General features: G+C 37.6%; 1 protein-coding gene across 4 annotated transcripts in view; it reads left to right on the forward strand.

Annotated features, from left to right (window-relative positions):
- Positions 1–1,794: 1,794 nt before the first annotated feature.
- si:dkey-246g23.2 (solute carrier family 66 member 2) overlaps positions 1,795–25,084 on the forward strand; it is a 183,574-nt gene continuing 160,284 nt past the window's right edge. For 2 of the 4 annotated variants that reach the window (XM_039763505.1, XM_039763508.1), the window contains exon 1: positions 1,795–1,897. The gene's annotated coding sequence lies outside the window, so the exon portion shown is untranslated. Of the gene's footprint in view, positions 1,898–2,412; positions 2,675–25,084 lie in introns of those variants that run through there. The other 2 variants (XM_039763506.1, XM_039763507.1) reach the window with 1 other exon arrangement.

Genomic DNA, 25,084 nt, shown 5'->3' on the forward strand with positions numbered 1-25,084 from the left:
GTTAGACAGAATAGTAATTCCAAATTGACTGAGTAGCTGTGTGTCCAGATTGTTTCCTGCCTTGCACTTAGTGCTGCTGAACCCTGAGTCAGATTATAATGGTTTGATCGTGTATGTATGGTTTTCTCTCTTTATATTTGCACATTATATTTTGCACTTCTTTTTAGTATACTGCATTTATAATTATTAGCTAGCACATGGCACATAGGCAGAAGAACTCTTAATAAGAATAAATCCATTTAAACTGGCATCTCCCACCAGCAACTCTGCATTGATTTAAACAGGTTTGAGAATTTCATGTAGTTATAATTCACAGAATGCACATTTGTTGTTGTCTACTTTGAAGCTTTTTTGCAGGATACACAAAAAGTCATTTTTCATTTGAAGTACTATAGGAAATTCAGTTTAAAATAAAACATACTTGTAGAATAATTAGCTTACATTAACACATCCAATACTCTGACATACTCACAATCAGATCCATCCATCTGGCGTAGCTTTAATGACAGTCACATTGGTGCTTTTCTTCTCTGATAATGCAGTACTGTATGAGCTCTTGAATACTTTCAGCATTCATTTTGAAAATTCAAACCTTTGAATGCCAGTACAGAACTGCGCCTCCCAAGAGCCGCTTTAATTGACAAATACATTATCATCTTTTCCTAAAAATACATAACGCAGCAGTGATTTTATTAACATCCACCCCCCCAAAAATCACATTTAGTAATGACTCCAAACTCATTATTTGTGACTTTAGGAAAGCAATTGAGATACAAAATATTCAAAATAAATACATAACAGTTGCTGACAGAGAAAAGGCTTCAGTTTTTGATAGGAAGTAGCCTTTGATTAGGAACTGTGGCCTTCAAAAGCGCCATTTTTTGCAGAATAAAATTTATGGTTCAGATTAATTTTTGTCAATTGCACCTTAAATGTAAGTTAACTTTTTAGCCTATGCTATTATTAACTATATAACTATCTGAGCCATCCTATAAAACTGAATTATTTTATATATGCTTGCTTTGCTGGTGAATGCAATCCTTCTATTCTGAAGACTGAGTTATTTTATTTTTAATGTTTTAAATGGGTACTTTCCAAAATTCATATATACTGTAAGATACAAATCCATCTATTTGTATTCTGATGTTTTTCATATTCATTGTCTTGGGGGCAACTGAGCCCTTCTCGGCAGCAAAAACAGCACAGGCCTGAAGTATTAAAGGGCATAATCGCGCACAATCTCACAATGAACTCACTTTGGGTTACAGAAGTCAGCAACATTAATATTTATATTACTAATACAGTACTTCACTTACATACCTTATCATTATGATGTCTAAAAAAACCCATTAGTGCAGAGTATGTTTCTGCCTTGAGCCTGTTGGTGGCGTACGGGCATAGACCCCCGCTCCCTCTGTATGACCGTTAATAGGATCAACCTGATTTAGGAAAGAAATGGAAGTTGTCACAGAAGTCAGGATATGATAAAGACTTTGCGCCAAGTACGCAGTATTTCCGCAGCACTATGCAGTATTAATTACACTACAGTACTTCATAAACGGAATATAATAATAATAATATATTACCGTATGTTCTTTGTGAATAAAACTGAACTAAACAAAAACTTCATTGTCTTTAAAACGGTAAAATGACTTATCCTCCTTGTTATAAAAATAAAGACAAACTGATCTTTCTTTCTTTCTCTTTCTTTCTTTCTTTCTTTCTTTTAGTAAAATTATCCCCCACACACGCACACACGCACACACACACGAACATACACAGGACTCTGTAAGCTTGAAGCAGTGTGTTATGCATCCGATTCAGGAAGTATAGTTTACTTCTCGCTGCGGACTGACTGCTCTACTGCTTAAATCACCGGAATTTTTAAGTTCACAAGGTAGGAAGAACTGTGCATCTTTGTGTTTTACTCATGCATTTTAAAGTAACAGTTAATGCAGTGTTAATCGAGAAGATGTTACAAGCACCTACAGGCAATCCTGGTGACCCCATAGGTGCGCTATATTATTGTATCGACTGTAAACATGTGAACGAGATTCAGACTTAAGCCGTAGCTGCACAAATATAAAAAAGACAAAAATGCACTTGTAATGGAATACAAATGATTTTTGTATTTTAGTTTTGACAATGTAAAGAAACATTAAGGGCACTAAAAACAGTTTTCTGACACGGGGCATATACTTTTCCGTAGCTTCAAATATGCGAAGTTAAGAGGGCAACTTCCTTTTTTTGGGGGTTAATTCTTTTTGTTTAAAAAAGACATGAACGGACTTGATACCGGAAGATAAGCCTAGCTAATTGCTGTTTTTCGTTTATCTTTTTGATAAGACTCAAAAGCGCAAATACTGCGGCTTCCATTTTCGCTTTCTTATTTGATCTCCGAGTTATTTCGGAAGATACACAGGGCGATCTATTCTTAGAACCAGATCCATTACCTTGGACTTCCCAGCTCACCCAAAGGCACTGTATCCAGTTTCATCTCTCTCTGGGCTGTAGTGGAAGACATATCTCAACCTCCTTATTCAAATGAAAAGTACAGAACAAGTGTATTCTTACAAGTTCTGTGTAAGTTTCTAACATAGTGATCTCGGCTGAGCAGGTTCAAGAATTAAATTAAGTGGCGAAGTCGGGTCCCGGAAAAACAAATCTGCTGCCTGTAAGAAGTTTATTATTATTATTATTATTATTATTATTATTAGGCATGTTGTATAATCGGTCCAGACTTAACCAGCACATTAATGCAGACCGTCGTTTACAGTTAAGGCAGTCCTGTTTGAGTCTGTGCATGTACTGACAGGTTTTTAATTTAAGTTGCAGCAATAATGGCTTCTGACAGGTTTTTTACTTTATGAAAGGGTAATTTTACTGTATTTAATGTGTAACACATATTTACACAATATACACATTAATATTAATATATTTATGTAAATACACAAATATATACATAATCATATAATGAGTATGAATATAAGAGTAGTAAAACATACTATATTGATGGATAAATGAATGAACACTTAAATAATTAATTCCACATCAGATTTTAGAGCATGATGTTTCACCAGCACCATAGCTACACAGATGTGAGCAGGAGAAATATTTGTGGTTCCCTGTCATCAATGGCATAAATAGTTCCACTGTTTGTATACATCTCTTCGTTTTCTAAACCAGCTTCTTCAATTCAAGGTCACAGGATACAGCAATACAACCAGACCCACGGAACAAAATAACGCTGTACAGGACACCAGTTCATCATGGGACATATACTTACTCTTTTACACCATGCTAGTTTAGATAACCTGTACATATCTGAGAGGTGTGAGGAAAACCAGAGTACCTGGAGAAAATTTTACATGTGAAAATAAACTCCACACAGGCAGTGACTGGCTTGCCATTTGAACCCAGGACTCTGCAGGTGGGAAGTAGCAGCACTAACCACTGCAGCACTTTGTCAACCCACCATAAAATATTCTTTATGAAAACACATTTTTGTGATGTGATGTTCATGTACAGTATATAAAAATATTAAAACATAATCTCTTTTTAAAATGTGAAGTCAAGTGGCTTTGTTGTCATACCATCCATTCACAGTATTGTAGCATACAGTGGTTTGAAATAACATTCTCAGGGCCACAGTGCAACATATAGGTAAACACAGGACATGTTCAAGACTGGCAAAGAAGTACTGTATGCTATGCTATAAACAGATAAATATTCAATAATAGGTAATTGCACAATACTTTCAAATATCTCACAATAAATAAATACCTATATTAACAATTAATAATAAAAACAGTAGTATGAAGTGTAACAAATGTACTGCATATAAATAAGCTACTAGGAGCAGATCTGAGGGCAGGGGTGCAGCACAGACTGCCAAGGGGAGGAAGCTGTTGTAGTACTTGACAGAACTGGTTTGGATGTTACACTACCTTCTGCTAGATGGAAGTGGAATGAAGAGACCACGGGAGGGATCTGAGTGGTCCTCCACAATTCTATATAGGCTTTGTGGATGGAGAAGCGATGATAATGTTCTTATTAACTTAATTTTTAACACATTGAAATTCTTTTTTACTCTTGTTTCAGCTGTTGAAACTTGGCCATTCATTATGTAAAACTGTTAGTTAAATTCCCAGTGCACTCACTGTAGACCATGTTTTCAACATTCGTGTAATGCACTACTAGAGTTCTACATGCCATGGACGACGCGGTTTGAGAAAACTTCAACATTTCATTACAGGTCAAGTCAAAAGAGTTGAAGTGTGAAAAAAAATAGTTTGTTTTCCATCTTACAACAGCGCCATTTTTAGAGCATCATTATTTTTCTCCAATGTTTGAACTGCTGCGGTGGACTGGCACTCTGCCCGGGGTTTGTTTCCTGCCTTGCTCCCTGTGTTGGCTGGGATTGGCTCCAGCAGACCCCTGTGACCCTGTAGTTAGGATATAGTGGGTTAGATAATGGATGGATAGATGGATGTTTGAACTACATCAACATTTTCATTTTTGCTTGTAATTAAATATTTTGAAATAGCTGTTTATGATCTTAAAAAAATTACGTATTTTATGGCGGAGCCTGTGTATGTATCACTTAGTAATTACTAAAGAAGTTGTCAGGCACAAAATTCCTTGTATCCCAGTTACTTAAACATATTTCCTTCTTATCTGGTCCGCTGTTTTTGTAGGCAGGTGTTTTTGACATTTTTTGTGGTCAGATACTTCAACAACTGCAGGGACTCAGCATGCAAGGCACTGGACACTGAGGGTAGCACTTGCTGCTTGATTAATATTCATAAAAAATAAACTCTTCTTTTATTTTCTATTTAATTTTTGTCTCTTTGGTGTATATTCATTTTGTTTTGCTGCAGTGTGCGGAATACCATTGATCTTATCCCAGTTTACAGTGTATAGGGTGGTTCAGATCTAATTATGCAATTTTCATTACGCTATAACTTATTAAGTATATTACATAGAAAATCACCCGAAAAATCCCGGACCACCGTGAAGTGTGCGAACTGACGACATGAAGAATCGTCTTCGTGCCGAACTGGAATCGTCCCCGCATAAATCAAAGTCATCCAGACGATATGGATCTGCATAATTAGATCTGGACCAACCTGTAGATAAGTGAAGAGACAGCAAACAGGATGAAAACTACTCAGGAATAAAGATTGTCCTTATGTATTAAAAGCCACTCAATGACAAATTCACTTAATCTAATCATTGTTAAAAATGCAGATTATCTAAAACTAACATGATATTCTGTAATAATGCAAGAAACCATATACAGTGTAGTGTTAATAGAATGAAAAGAGACCACGCACCCTTGAATCACAGAAGGAGGGGGGGGGATTCTCTGAACGACACTAGTCAACATCGACATTAGAAAAATATTAATAATTATTTGACATAGGAATACATTAAAGCAAATAATAAAGGGTTTATGATTAGCAGTATTTGAACATGAATAGTTTTGTAATTGCATAGCCGTAACTTGATTTGAGGTAATCAAGTCTGATGATGGGTGGATGGATGGTGCTCATCCAGTAGTGGACTTATATCTACTTGTTGCATCCTAAGGAAGAGCAAGGTATCTCACTGTCTAAGAAGTTTTTATAACATACATATTGCAGCATAACTGCAACATCTGAAGAGTACACACATATTTTTGTTTATCATTGGCTGAGCTTTTAAAGTAGCAACTTCCTTTTAATATATGACACCCCTTATGGAAACAGTAGTATTTCTGCAGTGACATTAAGTGTATTGGATTAACAGAAAATATGCAATATGCATCATAACAAAATTAGACAGGGGCATTAATTTGGGCACCCCAACAGAGATATTACATCAATACTTAGTTGTGCTTCCTTTTGCAAATGTAACAGCCTCTAGACGTCTCCTATAGCCTTTGATGAGTGTCTGGATTCTGGATGGAGGTAGTTTTGACCATTCTTCCATATAAAATCTCTCCAGTTCAGTTAAATTTGATGGCTGCCGAGAATGGACAGCCTGCTTCAAATCATCCTATAGATTTTCAACAATATTCAAGTCAGGGGACTGTGACGGCCATTCCAGAACATTGTACTTCTCCCTCTGCATGAATGCCTTTGTAGATTATGAACTGTGTTTTGGGTCATTGTCTTCTTAGAATATCCAACCCCTGCGTAACTTCGACTTTGTGACTGATGCTTGAACATTATTCTGAAGAAATTTTTTGATATTGGGTTGAATTCATCCGACCCTCGACTTTAACAAGGGCCCCAGTCCCTGAACTAGCCACACAGCCCCACAGCATGATGGAACTTCTACCTAATTTGACAGTAGGTAGCAGGTGTTTTTCTTGGAATGCGGTGTTTTTCTTCCGCCATACAAAGCGCTTTTTGTTATGACCAAATAACTCAATTTTTGTCTCATCAGTCAAAAAGCAATTTATTCCAAAATGAATCTGGCTTGTCTAAATGAGCATTTGCATACAACAAGCAACTCTGTTTGTGGTCTGAGAGCAGAAAGGGCTTCTTTCTCATCACCCTGCCATACAAATGTTCGTAGTGCCATCTGCAGCAAGATGTTCTTGCAGGTCTTTGGAGGTGATCTGTGGGTTGTCTGTAACCATTCTCACAATCCTGCGCACATGCCGCTCCTGTATTTTTCTTGACCTGCCAGACCTGCTGGGTTTAACAGCAACTGTGCCTGTGGCCTTCCATTTCCTGATTACATTCCTTACAGTTGAAACTGACAGTTTAAATCTCTGAGAAAGCTTTTTGTAGCCTTCCCCTAAACCATGATACTGAACAATCTTTTATTTTCAGATCTTTTGAGAGCTGCTGTGAGGATCCCATGCTGTCATTCTTCAGAGGAGAGTCAAAGGGAATCACAACTTACAATTGACCACCTTAAATACCTTTTCTCATGATTGGACACACCTGTCTATGAATTTCAAGGCTTAACAAGCTAATCCCACCAATTTGGTGTTGCAAGTAATCAGTATTGAGCAGTGACATTCATTCAAATCAGCAAAATTACAAGGGGATCCAAATTTTTGCACAGCCAATTTTTCACATTTGATTTAGCTTCATACAACTGAATACTGCTTCACTAAAAATCTTTGTTCGGAAAACACCCCAGTACTCAGATGTTCCTAGGAAATGAAAGACATACCACTGTTATCATTTGTGTTGAAAGTAAATTATTATGCAGGCTGAGAGGGGTTCCCAAACTTTTTCATATGACTATATAGGGCAGTGAGGTGTAGTAGTTAAGGCTTTGGACTCCAAACCCTGAGGTTGTGGGTTCAAATCCTGCTGAGACCCTTGACCCGCCTGTGCTCCAATTGGAAAACTAAAAGGGAAATAAAACCAATTGTATCATAAATGTTACAAGTTGTCTTGGATAAAGGCATCAGCCAAGTAAGTAAATGTAATGACTGTTGTCATATATTGAAACATTTTCAAAGTTAACAAAGCATTTTACAGTTTCAACAACACAGAAAGGTATGAATGTCATAGGTGGAGACATAATAATATTCTAAAGATATATTTGATGACAATGTGCTGACATTAAATGACAGTGTCACAGCATGTAGGGTTGAAGTCTAAGAGGTGTGTTTCTGCTGTGACGTGTGAGTCCCTGTCTTGCACCCCAAAACATGAGGGTGAGTCTCAGTACTTTAGCAAAACCAGCTTTATTCAGCTTGAAACAGGAACAGCACGATTATTTATTGTAGCGGGATCTGCCACTCTCCTATACACAGACACAGCAATCAGGAAGGGTTGTGGCCATGTTAATGGCCAATTAATACTGTTCCCTGCATTTATAATGTTCCTTGCATCACCCATCGACGACGATGCTTATATTGCGACCGCGATCGACTCAGATTTGCTTTCACCGTGAGCGGCTGCAGTGCTGGAAGCCTGTGGTTGCTGTGGCAACAGATAAGCTCTCTTCCACAGTTGCGGCGATCGCACTTCGGGATGCACTTCGGCATGAGTTTAGAAACCTTACATTGCGTAAGATCAAGATGGGAGTTTTGTGGTGTTTCTGTGTTATGAAATAAATCTCAACCTTGTGGTTTTTATACTACTATACTAGACACAATGCCTATGTGTTTGTAAATGTGAGAGTAAAATTTTAAAAGTGAGCTGACCATTTCTTGTTTAATATAAAATAAAAATAAATTATTTGTTATACCTATTAATAAGGATTTTTTATTATTTCTATTCATTTATAAATCTTTTTAAGCAAACCTTAAGATCACTATAATGAAAGACATCCCCACCATGCATTTAAAAGTACTGCTTTCAAAACATGTGCATAGTTCATTTTCCAGTTTTTTTACCCAGTTTTCTAGTACAGAAAATGTTACAAAATGGAAAAGGTGCATAGTATGCAAGTTCAAAGTGACATAAATAAAGGCTGATGATAAGGCTGGCATCATATAATTACTTTTGCATGCAACATTTATATTCTGTATACTGATGCATCCAAAACTTTATAGAGATTAACATCATTCTTTTATAGCAGTTCAAATGTTGACAGATTAATAAGAAACTTATTTCTTTTGCCACATGGCAGAGAAACCTGCTGTTCTTTTTAGATTGCCCTTATTATTATTTTCTATTAGCTCTCTCAGATTCCGGTGACAATGTGACCTGCCTGTCAGTATACAGAATAAAGATAATGTTCATCCTTGGTTGAGATATGGATTCAATAAAATACTTACCAGGATTTGTGTCAATAATCTGAATCTGAATTTTGCTTTCAAAGTACTAATTTCGCAGTGAGGTAAAATGCAGTATACATTTGTAAAAAAGGAAAGCACAATACACCAGATTCTTTACTTCCAGATGGCACATTCACTTTGGAAGGCCCTTTTTTTTCTTACTTCCTACATTTTAGAGTGTAAAGAACATGAAACGTGACAATTTTGAATTAGGAAAATGATCTAAAGGAAAGAAATAGCAGTTATTAATGTGTAAAGACTGTTTCAGGGAGCAAGCCATGTTTTACGTTGCTTGAGACTGGTCCTGTCGTTGCATGGGCTTTTAAACTTATTTCATTGTATTCTTTGTACAAGAAGGGTATATAAAAATGCTTGGGGTGATTGTCACTTGCTCTGGTATGCATTTTAATGAGCTCACGCACCACAAAGGTGAACTTTCACTTTAATACTTAAGACTGTCAGTGGCAGGGATTTTTCTCAGGATGTGGGCCACACTGTTTTGACATTCAGCCAAGCGTAATGATGTACTGTGTTTTGAACTGTAGTGCTGATATTTCCAGCACTTGTACCACATGGCAAGAAAACTGAATTTAAAGCAAAGCAAAACACTAGCAATTACAATGACAGAATGTGAATTATTAGTGTATCCGAAAACTTACAAATACCTGTAGAAGACAAGCAATGAAAGACAAGGGGAAACATGAAAAAACTAAGAAACAACAGACAAAAAGGGAAAAAGTAAAAGTTGTGGTTTATGATTAATAAGAAAATATGTACATTATAAAAACCCAGTTTAATGACATTTTTTAAATTCAGTGTAAAATCTGCTTTAATCTGACACCTGGAGTCAAGACAGTGACAGGAAGGGAAGCATGGCAACAATAACAATAGTATACATTTCTATAACACATTTTCATACATTCAAAAGGCTTTATAGGATATCAAAGGAAAAGTTAAAATAGAAATAGATAAAAATAAGAATGAATAAATACCAAAGATTATAGACAGAATAAATCACTCCATGCTTGCATAAATATACATATACTAGTATTAGAAAAAGTAGGGTCCTTATATATAAATTCATTTTTAAATCCATCCATCCATCCATTATCCAACCCGCTATATGCTAACTACAGGGTCACAGGGGTCTGCTGGAGCCAATCCCAGCCAACACAGGGCGCAAGGCAGGAAACAAACCCCGGGCAGGGTGCCAGCCCACCGCAGTCATTTTTAAATCTCTAAAGATAAGTCCAGTGGTATGATCAGATAGCCAAGGACAGCAGACAAAACTTAAAAAAAATTGAGATGCTAGAGAAAAAAAATAAACAAATCTGCAGAGGTTCAAAGGCCAAAAGGCCACCCAACCCCCATTGGACATTCAGCTCTACTACATAAATGCACTTAAGTCGTTCCTTATTGGTTTTTAGGCTTCATCCTAGCAGATTTGATACAGTGGTTCTCGTTAATAGTTAGAGTATCTGCTTATGTTCCAACATCAAAGATGGCTGCCCGGTACTTTGTTCAGGTGGGCCACCACAGAAAGACCAGATAAGAAGGCAGAGAAAGTACAGATTAATAGTGACATAGATCCATGAAGAATATATTTCCATGCATGTATAATCCTTTAGAAGTAGAACTAAAATGTAGTTTAGACAAAACCAGATTAAAAAAGTGGGTTTTTAGATATTTTTAAAATGTTCTGCAGTATTTCAGATTTTTGGTGCAAAACAGCAAAAGGCCATCTCACCACTTTGTTCGCTCTTGGAATAATCAGCTAACAACTATTAGAAGATCTGAGGCTATGACCGGGTATACTGGGGATCAGGCAGTTCAAAATATAGGAAGGAGGAAGATCATTTTGAGCAGGGTTCTCAGACTCTGCAGGTTGTCATTCTAGCCCTTTTCTTAATTAGTGACCTGATTTTGCTGCTAATTAACTTCTTTTGAATTCATTTTAATTGACTTGTTCTTGAAGACTCAGCCCCCTTAATTGTTTCTTTTTCCTTAATTAGCAGCCGAACAATAATGAGATAGAAAATGAGCCAAAACAGGGCCAGCAAACTGTGTCCATCATACAATATCTGAAAATAAAGAAAGATGAAGGTCTTAGGAATGTTGATCTGCTCAGGTCCACAAAACATTTTATCAGTGGTCTTATAAAAGAGAAAATCAACGATTACAGAAATGTATTCTATTGGACAACGAAAGCAGCAACAAGCCATGGAATTAAAGAACGGGCTTAATTAACAACAAGAATCGGCTCCTAATTAAGCAACAGTTGGAATGAAATTGGTTGGAGTTTGAGACCCTGACTTAGTTGGTCTTCTGTTGGCTCACTCACTTCTCATTTCATTTCTGTTTGGGTGCCATTTAAGTGAAGAAATTAAGCAATTCAGAGGAACGATGAAGAATTTCAGGGGAACAATTCTTAAAAAACAAGTCAATTAAAATTAATTCAAAAGAAGTTAATTAGCAGCGAAAACTGGTCATTAATTAATAAATGGGTTAAAATGAAAACCTGCAGCCTCTGCTGCCCTCTAGGACTGGAGTTTGAGAACTCTGATTTAGAGCTTTATATACTATTAATAATATTTTAAAATCAGTTCTGAAGGACACAGGTAACCAATGTAACAAAACATGGTCAAATTTTCTTTTTCTGATTAAGATTGTTACTGCTGCATTCTGAATTAACTGCAGCTGATTAATGGCTGCCCAAACCCTGTCTACAATTTCAGAATATTGCATGTAGAAGAGAAGAGAGTGCTATGAAAACAAAAAAAGAAATGCGGTGGAACTTTCCAGTTCTGTACATTTCCAGCAACCGGTTTTAGTAATAAAATGGAATCTTTCTAACACATGGCCTGCAGTTTTATTAGAGACTAAAGTAGGAGTCAAACTATTTTGAGGTGTTATTGTGACTCAGGAGTCCCAAAAACACAGAAGACCCAAAAATACTTTCAAAAGTTGACCTCTAGCTGGTGGAATTACTGTCCAAACCCTGACTAGATACACAAAGGGCTTAGAAGAATCTTTATAAAATTAAAGATTTGTTTTAAAAAAGACTGTACAATTTCAGAAGCTCCTAAGAGCACAAAAGGAATTACCTGGGAAGGCACAGCAAACAATATCCCAATACAGGATCCAAAGGTAAAGTCGAAAACAGAGCACAGGTTCAGAAAATCCAGAAAATTACAAAAGCAAAAAGGCTCATAAAATCACAAATATCACTCCACTCCCCAGCATGTGTGAAATGAACCTCCAGGAACTATAGATAGATAGATAGATAGATACTTTATTAATCCCAAGGGGAAATTCACATAATCCAGCAGCAGTATACTGATACAAAGAAACAATATTAAATTAAATAGTAATTAAAAATGAAAAAAATAAAAATAAAATTAATGTTAGCATTTACTCCCCCGGGTGGAATTGAAAAGTCGCATAGTGTGGGGGAGGAACGATCTCCTCAGTCTGTCAGTGGAGCAGGACAGTGACAAAACTATGAAAGGTCCTCCAGTATACGGGGTGGAGGGCAGTTCCTGATGGTGATTGGCAGGTGGCCCTGTCCCTTGAGGGATCACCCACAAAAGACATGGGACATAATCAAATAAACACAAAGAGCAATGTACATAATAAACAAAAGAAACCTTGATATAAATAAATGGCACAACACTGGACAAAACAGACAAGAAACACAACTTTGAACCGCAGGAGGGGAGAAATGCTGGCTGAAACATGACAGGTATACTAGTAATTATTGTCAGGTACGATTGTTGGATGAAGGATATATTTAGTTTCTGTAGTACAGCTATGAAGATTATAGTAAGTTTTTAGTTAAGTGATGATTTCTGCAGTTTGTGTTATTCCAGAAGATAGATCTGTTGGTAAAAATTACTGTACCCTGTTTGGGATGTTGTTTGGCATTTTCATTTATTAGCTTACTGTGATGCAAGGGTTCCCCGCAGCTGTCATTATTCTTGAACCAGGGTCATGAGGACACAAAACAACAAGAGTAGGTGTTTCAATAGGCCTAGTGCATTTTTTACACACATTAAAATATCTATGACAAAGTGCAGTGCTTCTCTTAATAAACAAGTTAGTAAGTATTCCTATAAAAAAATAGTGCTTGTAAGGAACATAAAGCCAACAATAAATAATCCGTCCTTAACTAGTTAGAACCAGGAATAAAACCACAAATAGGACTCTTGTACTCATTATTGCCCCAGTGCTCCATCCAATGTCTCACCCAGCTCACCTGTACAGGGGCTGAGACTCCTAACAATTGTAATCAACTATTTTATGGCTTTGTCTTGGCCACCATTCTTCGGCGTCCGTTAGAACCAATTTTGAACCCAGTTCTGTTTCCATAGGCCCTCCATGGTATTTACAGGATCCCTAGGAGCCAATGAACTCCCATGCTCTGCCTGCTCAGTATAGTTGGTCTACCTTGAAGCGCTGTTCCTCTCGCTTTGCCACGAGACTTCTCTGACTATAAAGTCTCCTTACAACTGTCTGATGACGACCACTAGTCTGACTGCTTGATCCTACTCGCTCTCTCTGTCTCTCTCTCTCACACTCAGTTTCTCTCCCCTACATTCTTTCTCTTTTTTCTTCTCATTCACAGGCCCTTTTATCCCCAATGAGTGAAGATGCGCCAGACACTCTACTGAGGGAAAGCTGCATTAAACGCATTTAGCAGATTCCATCGTTGAGTATCTCTGTGGCCACACGGCTTTTCTCTCACACACCTACACTCACGGGGGTCTGAACTGCCTCACTGATTTTATTTTGAAAATAAAACACAAACTGTGACAAATCCATTATCCGCTTCACCACACTTAGACATTCCAGGCTTGTACATAATATGACAGAGTCTCTGTTTACATTTTTGCAGAACCGAATAAATATACTACTGTATCACTGGAATGAGATAAGTAAGAATTTATGTTTTTGATCTTTGCGGTTTCATCTTTGACAGCTTGCCTCTATGATTCTGGGATTCACTAAGGCTCTTGTCCATAAAATATTTTTTGTGTAGGTTCCCTCAATTTTTTGAAATGTGTATCATTTTCAGTTGCACTTTAAATTTCTTTCAACTTGACATTACTCTCACAAGTCCACCAGGGGCATTTTCATGTTTTGATATCATATTTGTACCTGGTTAGCTGTCTGCCCAAAGACTGTACCTCTGAATTTGAAATTGCAGCTTTTTAGTCTTGGGGGCAATAATGTATGTGGCTTGTACATTTTCAACAACCTAATGTCAATAGACATAATGAAAAAAATATTAAAACAAGAAATCTCAGTCTGAGTATCATATTTATCATTGTGACTGATTTGGAAATATGACCTATAGACTTTCTCCTTTGCAGATTTCACTCCTATGGTTGGCACGGTGGTACAGTGGTAGTGCTGCTGCCTCACAGTAAGGAAACCTGGGTTCGTTTCCCGGGTCCTCCCTGCGTGGAGTTTGCATGTTCTCCCCGTGTCTGCGTGAGTTTCCTCCCACAGGTGCATTGATGATCCTAAATTATCCCTAGTGTGTGCTTTGTGTGTGGATGTTTGTGTGTGTGTCCTGTGGTGGGCTGGTGCCATGCCCAGGATTTGTTCCTGCCTTGCACCCTGTCTTGGCTGGGATTGGCTCCAGCAGACCCCTGTGACCCTGTGTTAGGATATAGCGGGTTGGACAATGACTGACTGACTTCATTCCTTGATAAGGTCGAAATACAGTTGCATTAAGCTTGCTTGTATGTTAATGAGATCTATCAAATTTTAGAGTGCCATGTGTGAAAGATGCCCAGTCAGAGACAGACACTGAGACAGCCAAATCCAAAACACACGCTATTTATTTTCTTTTATATAACACACAGTGCATGAACCACCACAATAACTCATCTCACAGTCCTTCTCTTTCTTTTCCTTTTCTTTCCTTCTGCCTCCTCCAGTCGCAAACTCCGTCCTCTGCCTCCCGACTCCGGCTCCCTGTGTGGAGTGAGGCGGCCTCCTTTATATTGCACCCGAAAGTGCACCAGGTGCTTCCTAATTAACATCCAAGGCCCCGGAGCTGTACATGCGCCCCCTGGCAGTGGTAACAGACCCCCACAGAGTTGAACTTCCCAGCTCTTTATCCGTGGCCTGGATGCTATCCAGGGGTGCTGCCCTCTTGTGCCCTAGGGAAGATATTGCCTCTCTCCTGGCCTTTCCCTTCTCGAGGCGTCCTGGTGGGGCAAGGTCCCTGGTTGTCTGCCACATGTTATGTTGAGTGTTGCAGAAGAACTCACTACATCTTTTTAGTAGCTGCTGCAGCAGAGGAGTTTGTTGGCTGTGTGTTAACTGTGCCAAGCAGTTTACACCTTCTAGCGCTGATTCCAATTCTGTTTTGTCCCTGAGTAACGCTGTATTTTTCAGTGCAGATGATCTTAGATGTGTATGGGTTAATCCTGTCAGTGATTGAGGTAGCTTCTCTAATAGTGATCTTTTTATGGCATCCGGGTAATAAAATAGATTTATATCTTCTTTTGGTCCTTCAGTGGAATGTCAGTCATTGTAGTTCCATAAATTCCTTCACGTATTCAAATTTGAACTGAAATGCTAAAAGATGGAAAGAGAAATCTTTACCACAGCACTGGGTTAAACATGGATGAGTTCTCCGTAAGTTTGATGACGCTGGGCATACTGTATATCTTATATCTATGAATCAAAAGAAGTATGCTTCACTTAGCTTGTATGTCATTTTATTGAGCATTGGCAAAAGACAACACATGTTTTTGATACATTAGTTCATTGCTTGCCAGACATGATGAATTTCCCTGCTGTAGTTTTCCCCACCACTGCTATCTTGCCAACTTTCCATGTACATATTAACACTAACAATACATTATGTGGTATGGTACACGTGAGCTTCACAACAGGGTTAAGGTGGAGGTAGCACTCACAAAAGAAAATTCTTAAAAACCCTTCAGTAACTTACTTTGATTTAGAAATAGTGTGGACAAAGTAATTATAGACTTAATAGAGAAATATAAAAAAAAATAATTTTAGCTCAAGTAACAGAGGTGCCCGTGTGTCAGTGGTATAGTGGTTAATTAGGATGTACCTATCATCACATGGTATTTGCATTTTAGCTTACATTTTAGCCATTAGTTGCTATTCCGTTATTTGAGAGTGTACACTATGTATATAATATTGAATTCCTACTCTTCAAACAGTGGTATACAAAGAAATGGAATGATAATGACTGATTCTACATTCTCCATTTTTAACTCTACAATCTCTCCTGTGCCCTTACTTTGATACCTTCCTAGATTTGTTCTTTATTAGATGTGTAGTTTTACTACATCGATAAGTGACACATCTTTAAATGTCTAATTTCATTCATAGGATGTGCATTTCTTTTCTGACTGGAATGACACTATTGTAAAACGATTCGATTATCAGCATTTCTGTAATTCTTTGCCTTTTGCAGAATAATCTCTTTGTTTAGTTATTCTGTCAGTATGGCTTAGTGTAACTTGATTTGTTGCCAGATCATTATTGGGAGTTACTTGAACTGCAAGTTTTGTTGCTGACTGTCTGGCTTTGTGGACTGTTTTGAGGGTTTGTTAAGCCGAAGTATCATGTTTGAAGCATTTTATGGTATTTCTTGAGATTTAGCAATATCTAGTATATAAAGCACTTCTTTGTACAGCACAGACCGAATACTAAACAGATTTTCTTTCACTCTGTGAAGATATTCCAATAACAATGCTGTTTCTAATTATCTCTTCATGGCTTCTATGATTAATTGTCTTAGTTTATCACAAATTATACAAATGGTTTCTAACTCATCATTACTTTCTAATACAATTTGCAGACTTATTTCCATATTTAGGCATTACATAGTAATGCTTAGTAGTGATATTTTTCAGTACACCTTCTCCTTTCATCCTAAATGCCTATTTGTTGTGATCATCTCCTCCCTTTTCTCCAGTTCATGTATGATGATATGTTTCCTCAGGGAACATTAATTCCACGTGTTACATTAACATGCACCATGACTCTTCCAGGTGGGTGGTTTACGCAGTACTCTTCAAAAACTGCTCCTCAGTTGACAACGCCACCTGAGATACCTAATTGCCAATCGGTTCTCATCCTGCATAAGTGCTGGAGCAAAATTACTGACACATGGAAAAACAAGAAGAACAAGAGAATAAGGGAAAACTAAATAACATACAGTAAAATAATTGGATTAGAAATTAAAAGGTGGATATGAATTAGTGCAAGTGGAAAGTGATATGGGTTAATTAGGTAAGTCTGCAGTGGTGACAAGTTTCTGGATGGCATTAATTTTAAAAATAAATGATTTCATGCATGGGCGGCACAGTGATGCAGTGGTAGCGCTGCTGCCTCGCAGTTAGGAGACCCGGGTTCGCTTCCCGGGTCCTCCCTGCGTGGAGTTTGCATGTTGTCCCTGTGTCTGTGTGGCTTTCCTCCGGGTACTTAGGTTTTTTCCCCACAGTCCAAAGACATGCAGGTTAGGTGGATTGGCGATTCTAAATTGTTCCTGATGTGTGCTTGGTGTGTGGGTGTGGCTGGTGTGTCCTGTGGTGGGTTGGTGCCCTGCCCGGGATCGGTTCCTGCCTTGTGCCCTGTGTTGGCTGGGATTGGCTCCAGCAGACCCCCATGACCCTGTGTTTGGATTCAACGGGTTGGAAAATGGATGGATGGATTTCATGCATTTAGGGTATGCTAGTGACAATAGATAGAAAAGATAAGACAAGAACAGGAGCTGAATGGGACAAAATCAAAGGTCAAAATACATTCCAAGGTCAAGGGCCAAAAGAATTCTGCAGCATAACAACAGCAAAGACAAAATGAAACCCACAATCGAAAGTCAAAATAATTATTTAATCCTTAGTTGTTGATTTATATTGGCAAAAAAAAAAACAGCACATCACATATCCAGAATCTTGGAAGATTACCATACATAGCACGTTGAATTAAATACTGTCATGCCACTGACATCATTCTGATGCGATTTGAGGTTAACTTCCCCTTAACAACCTGTCATTTAGAAGACCGTAGTACAAAATGTTGACAATAATACGGAAACAAAACAGGATAGGTGATTAAGAACTACGATAAAATTCCAGAGTAATGAAACTGAAACTGAATAAATATTATTGCAAGATAAAAAAAATTAAACAAGAGAAAAAAAAAAATCAAAATCACAGTCTAAGCTGCAAGCATTATGACATTTAGAAAAATACAAGTGAATTAGACTAGGCCATTGGGACCAAGTATATTAGGCTCCATCTAGTAAATGCAGTTCTAATTTAGTTAAATTGCAGATAAAAGTCTGATATGTCAAAAATAATCACTGTAGTGAACTGCAGACTATTATTTTGCATGTCTGATACTCTCCTGGAATAGATCAGTGCAGCAGTCTGACAAGGGCATTTTAAAACTTTTTTTCTACTGTGCGATGTTTGCTTATTTGGCTTTAGTTGCTGGTATTATGATTGATATGAAAATGTTGCTGGCAGAAATGTTTACAGGAATATAATGTGCTTGCAGAGATTGGCAGTGTTGTGTGACACAAACAGGAAATAGGTTAATAGTATTCCTTTCAATGCTCAGTGCCAGGAAAAGGCCTTGCACTTCATACACAAGACTCTTCAAGTTACAAAAATATTTCAACGGTTCAGTGAAGGAGTTTGCAAGTCTATGTCCCAGTGACATTGAGCTCAGTTGGCAGACTTTAATAGGCAAGTTCATTCATATGGTTTAATGTTACATTAGAAGGTAGACATTACATGCTTTGTTATTAGCCAAACCTAAGGCACTGTTCCATGCTTTCCCACTTTTTACTTTTAAGGAGAGGGGGGCTTGTGTAGAACTGATTAAGGTTTATACTTTTAATAAACCCAGAAACTTAAATGAAAAGCTGAACATGCTATCCTCAAATCATAATTTTAAAAGAGAAACATAAAATACATAGTGAGCAAAATCCATTGTACAATAAAGTGTACTACATGGTATGGAAAAAGATTAATTGTTATATTAGATGTCTTAAATTTTTTGTTATTTTTTTATATCGTAACCCAGGTCATTTTAGGTTTGTTTCTACAAGATGTTGCATTATCTAATTGTGTTTTTATATTGAAGTGCATACTTTGATAAAATGGCACACAACAGTGGCCTGGAAAGCCCCTACTTATAAAGCACCTTCTACAAGATACTCTGGGAGGGCTTGGAGGCATGGTCATAAGCTTTTCCAAGTCTACTAAGCACACATAGGCAGGCTTTATAAATCCCCATGACTCCTCAAGTATCAGTGCAAGGACAAAGAATTATTCCAAGGAGGAATCTGCATTGCTTGTCGTAGATATCTGAATCAAATGCCTCTCTATTACAGTGGCCTAACAGTGTGGCCCAGTAATCTGAACACACTCTCTTGTTCTCTTTTTAAAAATGGGAACTATTATTCCAATCTGTTAGTCCCATGGCACCATCCCCTGCCTTCCATGCAGTGCTAAATAGTTAGTTTAATCAAAATACCACACAATAACCAGTGCTTTCAGAATTGCTGGTCAGACCTCATCCACTCCTGTGGCTGTCCTACATTAACCACAGTAGCAACCTCAGTCACAGAGGTGGACACAAACCCAATCAAAGCATCTCAAAAAGCCTACTCCAAGGAGTTCCTCCCTGTCCAATCTTCCAGAGTTTTGGAGTTTCTTAAAATGCTTCCACTTCTCTGCAATAATTGAAGTTCAGGTCAGTGCTTTCCACGCAACTAAACGATTAGAAGATCTCCCACATACCATTCCTGAGCTGTCCAATGGTTTGCTGGAACTTCTGCAAAGGTAATTCGCCATGGCCTCACCAACTCCACCTGCACACAGATGTTTGTTTCCACTACTGCAGCATCTCCTGCCTTTGCACTCTGTAGCCACCAAACTTCACTATTGTAATAGTATTGTACAGGTGACAAGCTAGCCTGGTTCCCTCCAGACATGGCGCTAATCTTGGTTTTATCAAGCCAAAGAATCTTGTTTTTCACAGTGTGGTAATCCGTTAGGTGTCTTATTGCTAACTCCAATCGAGCTTCCATGTGTCTTTTCCTGAAGAAAGGTTTTTGTGTGGCTACTCTGTCATAAAGCCTAAATTAGTAGAGTGTTACAATAATGGTTTTCTTTCTGGAGGTTTCTCCCATCGCCACACAGATTCTCCAGGTTCTTGCTCAACTCTCTTACCATGGCCCCTTTCCCACTATTGCTCAGTTTGGTTGGGTGGAAAGCTCTAAGAGGAGTTGTGGTTGTTCCATTTAAGTGTTATGAAGGCCACTGTGTTCTTGGGAACCTTTAGTGCTGCAGACATTTTTTGTAGGTCAAGATCAGTGCCTTGGCACAATCCTGTCTCTAAGGTCTATAGACAATTCCTTTGACCTCATGGCGTGGTTTTTTGCTATGGTACACATTGTCTATTGCGGGACCTTATATAGATAGGTGTGTGTCTTTCTTAATCATGTCCAGTCAGTTGAATTGACCAAACATGGACTACAGATAAGATGTAGAAACATCTAAGGAATGATCAAAAGAATGGGATGCACTTGATCCAGATTTCAAGTGTCTTAGCAAAAGGTCTAAATACTTGTGAAGATGTGATATTTCAGTTTTTAATTTTTAAGATATTTGTTAAAATGTCTGAAATCCTGTTTTCAATTTGTCATTCTAGAATATTGAGTTTTGCTTGATATTTGGAAAAATAAATTAAAATGGCTGCAACACAGCAAAATATGAAGAAGGTCGGAATACTTTCCCTATCCAATATTTTATGAGAGAAAGTGTGAGCAAGTACGTAAAATAGATTTCTTCTAACAAAAATATACTTTATACCTGAAGTTATACATGAAAAACCAAACTTAACCTGGCCTAAAACTCAATAATTTGTTAAGTCCTGTCTGATTTGGGTGGCAGATCTTTAAGTATAGCTAACGGAGTAGCTATGTAGACAAGAACGTGGCATATTTATTGGTTTGCAGACTTGGCATAGTTGAATGAAACTAGTCTTTCTTAAACACAAAATGTTCAATATGACACTCTTGGTGTGTAACTTTTGTAAAGTCCTTCTGAAAAATCTGTGTTATCTTTTCACTTTGGCTGTTCAAAAATATTCACAACCTCCATCGATATAACCTCTTTAATTGCTTATCTCTGCCTTTTCTTCTAAATCTTGTGTGTAATGAGAGACAGGGACTTGTGTTTAGAAGAGGTCACTTGTGTTCTAATGGACTTGAAATTGGATGATTTTTCTAAAATCAAAAAAGGTATTTGAGCAAATTTGTACAATGGAACAGTGGCTTAAGCAACTATAGCTAACTCACTTTGCAGGTTCCTGGCCAGTGGTACTCATGTAATTGACCAACAAATGGCGCATCTTGCAGCAGTTTTGTTTTATGTTTTTGATTTGTTTTGGTGGTAAATAAAGAGTAAGTTCCTGAAAGAAGCTTTTACTACCCAGTTATTTTGTATCGCAGTCCTTATTTATAATCACAAGTTCTAAGTAGTGAACAAAAGAATGAAGTCATGAATACAAGCAGACCAAATGGGGTTTCTGCACAGGGTTACTGTGGTCACTCTCTGGGATAGGGTGTGGCACTCAGCTATACTGGGCAAACCTTTGGGTAGAACCGTAGGATCTTTGGATAAGACACATGGCAGGCCTAGGACACACAAGAGATATTATAGCTGTATGTTCCTCTGGGAGCACTTAGGAATTTTTAGGGAGGAAAGGTAAGAAGGTGCTGAGAATAGGGAGACCTGGTCTCTCCAGCTTACTTTGTTGTCTCAGCAAACCTTGACAGCATAATCAGAATGAAAGTGAAGTTATTTTGAAGTGCAGTTATGTTTCAATATAATGAATAAACATAGTGTATGGAGAAACTTGTTTTGTTTTAATTGGATCATTTTCTGTGCTGAAATCAATTTCTTAACATCTGGTCCACATTAAACACTTCATTAGTGAGCAAACCTTGATTGTTTTGCCTGCTGTCTTTTTTCTTAACTGATTGCTTGCTATGAATTACAAACATAATTCAAGCATCCTGTATGTGTCTCATTTGGATTTGGTAGTGATTCACTAGAGTTTAACTCGGTAGGTGACCCTGCTTTGAGGCAGGATTATAGTTGTATAGACATCTTCTTCCTAAATCACACTGGTACTAAGAAATGTGTGTGTGTATATACATAAACAAATGCTTGCAAATGTATGTGGAACATTATTGTATATACATACCGATCAGTCAAAGCATTAAAACCACCTGCCTAATATTGTGCAGGTCCCCCTCGTGCCACCAAAACAACTCTGATTCACCGAGGCAAGGACTCCACGAGACCTCTGTAGGCGTCCCTGGGCACAGAGATGTTAGCAGCAATTCCTTTAAGTCTTGCAAGTTGCGATTTGAGGCCTCCATGGATCGAACTTGTTATTCTAGCACATCCTTCAGTTGTTAAATCAGATTGAGATCTGAGAAATTTGGTGGCCAAGCCAACACCTTGCAGTCTTTATCATTTCTAAATAATTTTTATAGTGTGGCACAGTGTATTATCCAACTGAAAGCGGCCAATGTCATCAGAGAATACCGTTGCAGTGAAGGGGTGTACATGGTCTTTATCAGTCTTTAGATAGGTGTTATGTGTGAAAGTAACATCTACATGAATACAAAGGCAAGGTTTACCAGCAGACCATTGCCCAGAGCATCAAACTGCCTTTGAGGGCTTGCCTACTTTCCATAGTGCATCCTGCTTCCATCTCTTCTTCAGGTAAGCAACGCATATGTATGCGACTGTCTACATAATCTGAAAAAAAAATGTAATTGATCAGACCAGTGTTGGTACTGACCGTTCTGCAGCTTCACATCTCAGTACTCAGCAAGCTGTAATGCACTGTGTGTTCTGACACCTTTCTCTCATGACCAACATTATGTTTTTCAGCAATTTGCTGGAAACAAAAAATTCATCAGTGAGCTTTGGATGCCCATGTCCTTGTTTCCTTTTCACCTGTTGTTCTTTCTTAGACCATTTTTGGTAGGTACTAACCACTGCATGATGGGAACATCACACAAGACCTGTCATTTTTTAAAATTAACTGACCCAGTCATCTTGCCATATAATTAGTCCTGTTAAAGTCGCTCAGATCCCTATGCTTTCGAAATTTACTGCTTCCAACACATCATCTACAGGAACTAACTTCATCCCTTGACAAGTAGCATTGTAACAAGTTAATCAATGTAATTCACTTCACCTGTCAGTGGGTTTAATGTTGTGACTGATCACTGTATGTTGTTATGTATGTATGTATGTATGTACAGTATGTTGTTATGTACAGTGTACTTTTTGTGTGTATGCATTTTTATGTTTCTTTCTAATTGCTGTATTCTTATTAACTGTTCTGAGGAGATATGAAATTTGGAATTTCAATGTACCATGTACACTCTTAAAAATAGTGGTTCTTTAATAGCATTTTATGGTTCTTTACTGGGTTGTGCGGTTCCTTGTAAAACTATTGCTTTACAAAGCACCACTTCTGAAAAGAATTCCTTGTAGGTGAAGTTTTTTATCTTTATGCTTTGAAAAACTTTCTACTATGTACAAAAAATATTTAATGCCTGGTAGGCTACCTAGCAGGACACTAAAAGATTAAGAAAACCTGGAGTTAGTCTGTGTTACATACATATGCAGCAACAGCCCTTTTAAAATCATAAACCTTTTGGCACTTCACAAATCTGTTAACATCTATTATGGTTATTTACTTTGCGGAGCATGTTATGGATCCAAATAAATAAAGGTGCTTTCTCGAATATTCATGTGGATTTGTCTTTTAGGAACCAAAAATGGTCCCCCTATGGCGTCAATCTGAAGAACCTCTCTGGCATCTTTATATTGAGAGTATACAGTGCACTGTGTATGCATGACAGTAAACCTGACTTGGCTTTAATGGAACAAACAAGATTTTATGTTAATAATATTCATTGTTTCAGTTTTGTTTCTGTATATTAACATTTGAAATTCTCATCACCTTGTCAGCTACATTTTTAAGGTGGATAAAGAAATGGGCCTGAAGAATGGAAAGTTGGATGAATAATACAGTAAATATTTTCATTTATCTGACACCTTTATCCATTGCAGCTTACAACATTTCAGACATATTGGCTACATTTCTTTTGCTCTTCGAATTGGAGCACAGGCAGGTGAAGTGACTTGGCTCATGGTCACACAGTAACTAGTCCAGAGTCTTAACCGCTACATCACATTGCTTACTATGTTTCAGTACTGTTTTAAATAGTTACTTAAACATTTAGTAACATGTAGCAAATGGATTTTAAGATCAATAAAAATTCAATTACAATTCAAATTCAACTTAAAACTTAAAATGTGAAAAATCTTACTGTTAAAGGGCCTGGTTGCAGTTATCAAGTACCATAAAAAGGTAAAAGTAAGTCTTGACCACGACAAGAGATGGACGTCTGAGGTGGAACTCCATTAGCAACGGTGTTATTTTTTTGAATTTTTCTTAAGTAATTCCGAGGTATCCTGTATTTACTCAACCAGGGGGGTCAATTACAGTATATACAAGCATATATAAGCATGAGTGGCAGAATAAAGATTCCGAAAGAAAAGACAGCTAAAGCTTCATCCATATCTAAACAGACATCAAGTTCAAGCTCAAGGTGCGGCCTGCCAGAAACTGGCCTTACCTTCCGCGTTGTCATCTACCCCTTGCGAGCCAATAAAATTGTCTGCAACTGGGCTTGCTACTTTCACTAGTGGAGTTCGGGGAAGACCGAAACAATCTGTCTAAGCTGAAGGCAATGATCACCGCAATGGCCACAACAGCCACCGCTCAAGACATAAAGGAGCTCAAGGATAATATAAAGAAGGAGATAAATGATATAAGGAAAAAAATAAAGGACATTATTTATAAAACCTTATATTCTACTCAGATTAAAGAAGACAAGACACAACCTCATGTATTTTGGATGCATTACATATACCACAACTAGATACTTTTATTGCAGAAGAATTGGACAAACCTCTGGAACTATCAGAATTACTAGATGCTATGAACTTACTTCAGAGCGGGAAAGCAGCAGGCCCTGATGGTTACCCTGCTAAATTTTATAAAAAGTTCTCAATTAAGTTAGCTCCCCTTTTATTAGCAACATTTACAGAAGCTAGAGACGATATAATTCTACCTCAAACTTTTCGCCAAGCATTAATTACCATGTTTTCTAAGCAAAATAAAGAATTATTACAATGTGCATCATACAGACCAATCTCATTTCTAAATAACAATGTTAAGATACTC

The sequence above is a fragment of the Polypterus senegalus genome, chromosome 9, assembly GCF_016835505.1.
Source record: "Polypterus senegalus isolate Bchr_013 chromosome 9, ASM1683550v1, whole genome shotgun sequence".
Classification (NCBI taxonomy): Eukaryota; Metazoa; Chordata; class Cladistia; order Polypteriformes; family Polypteridae; genus Polypterus; species Polypterus senegalus.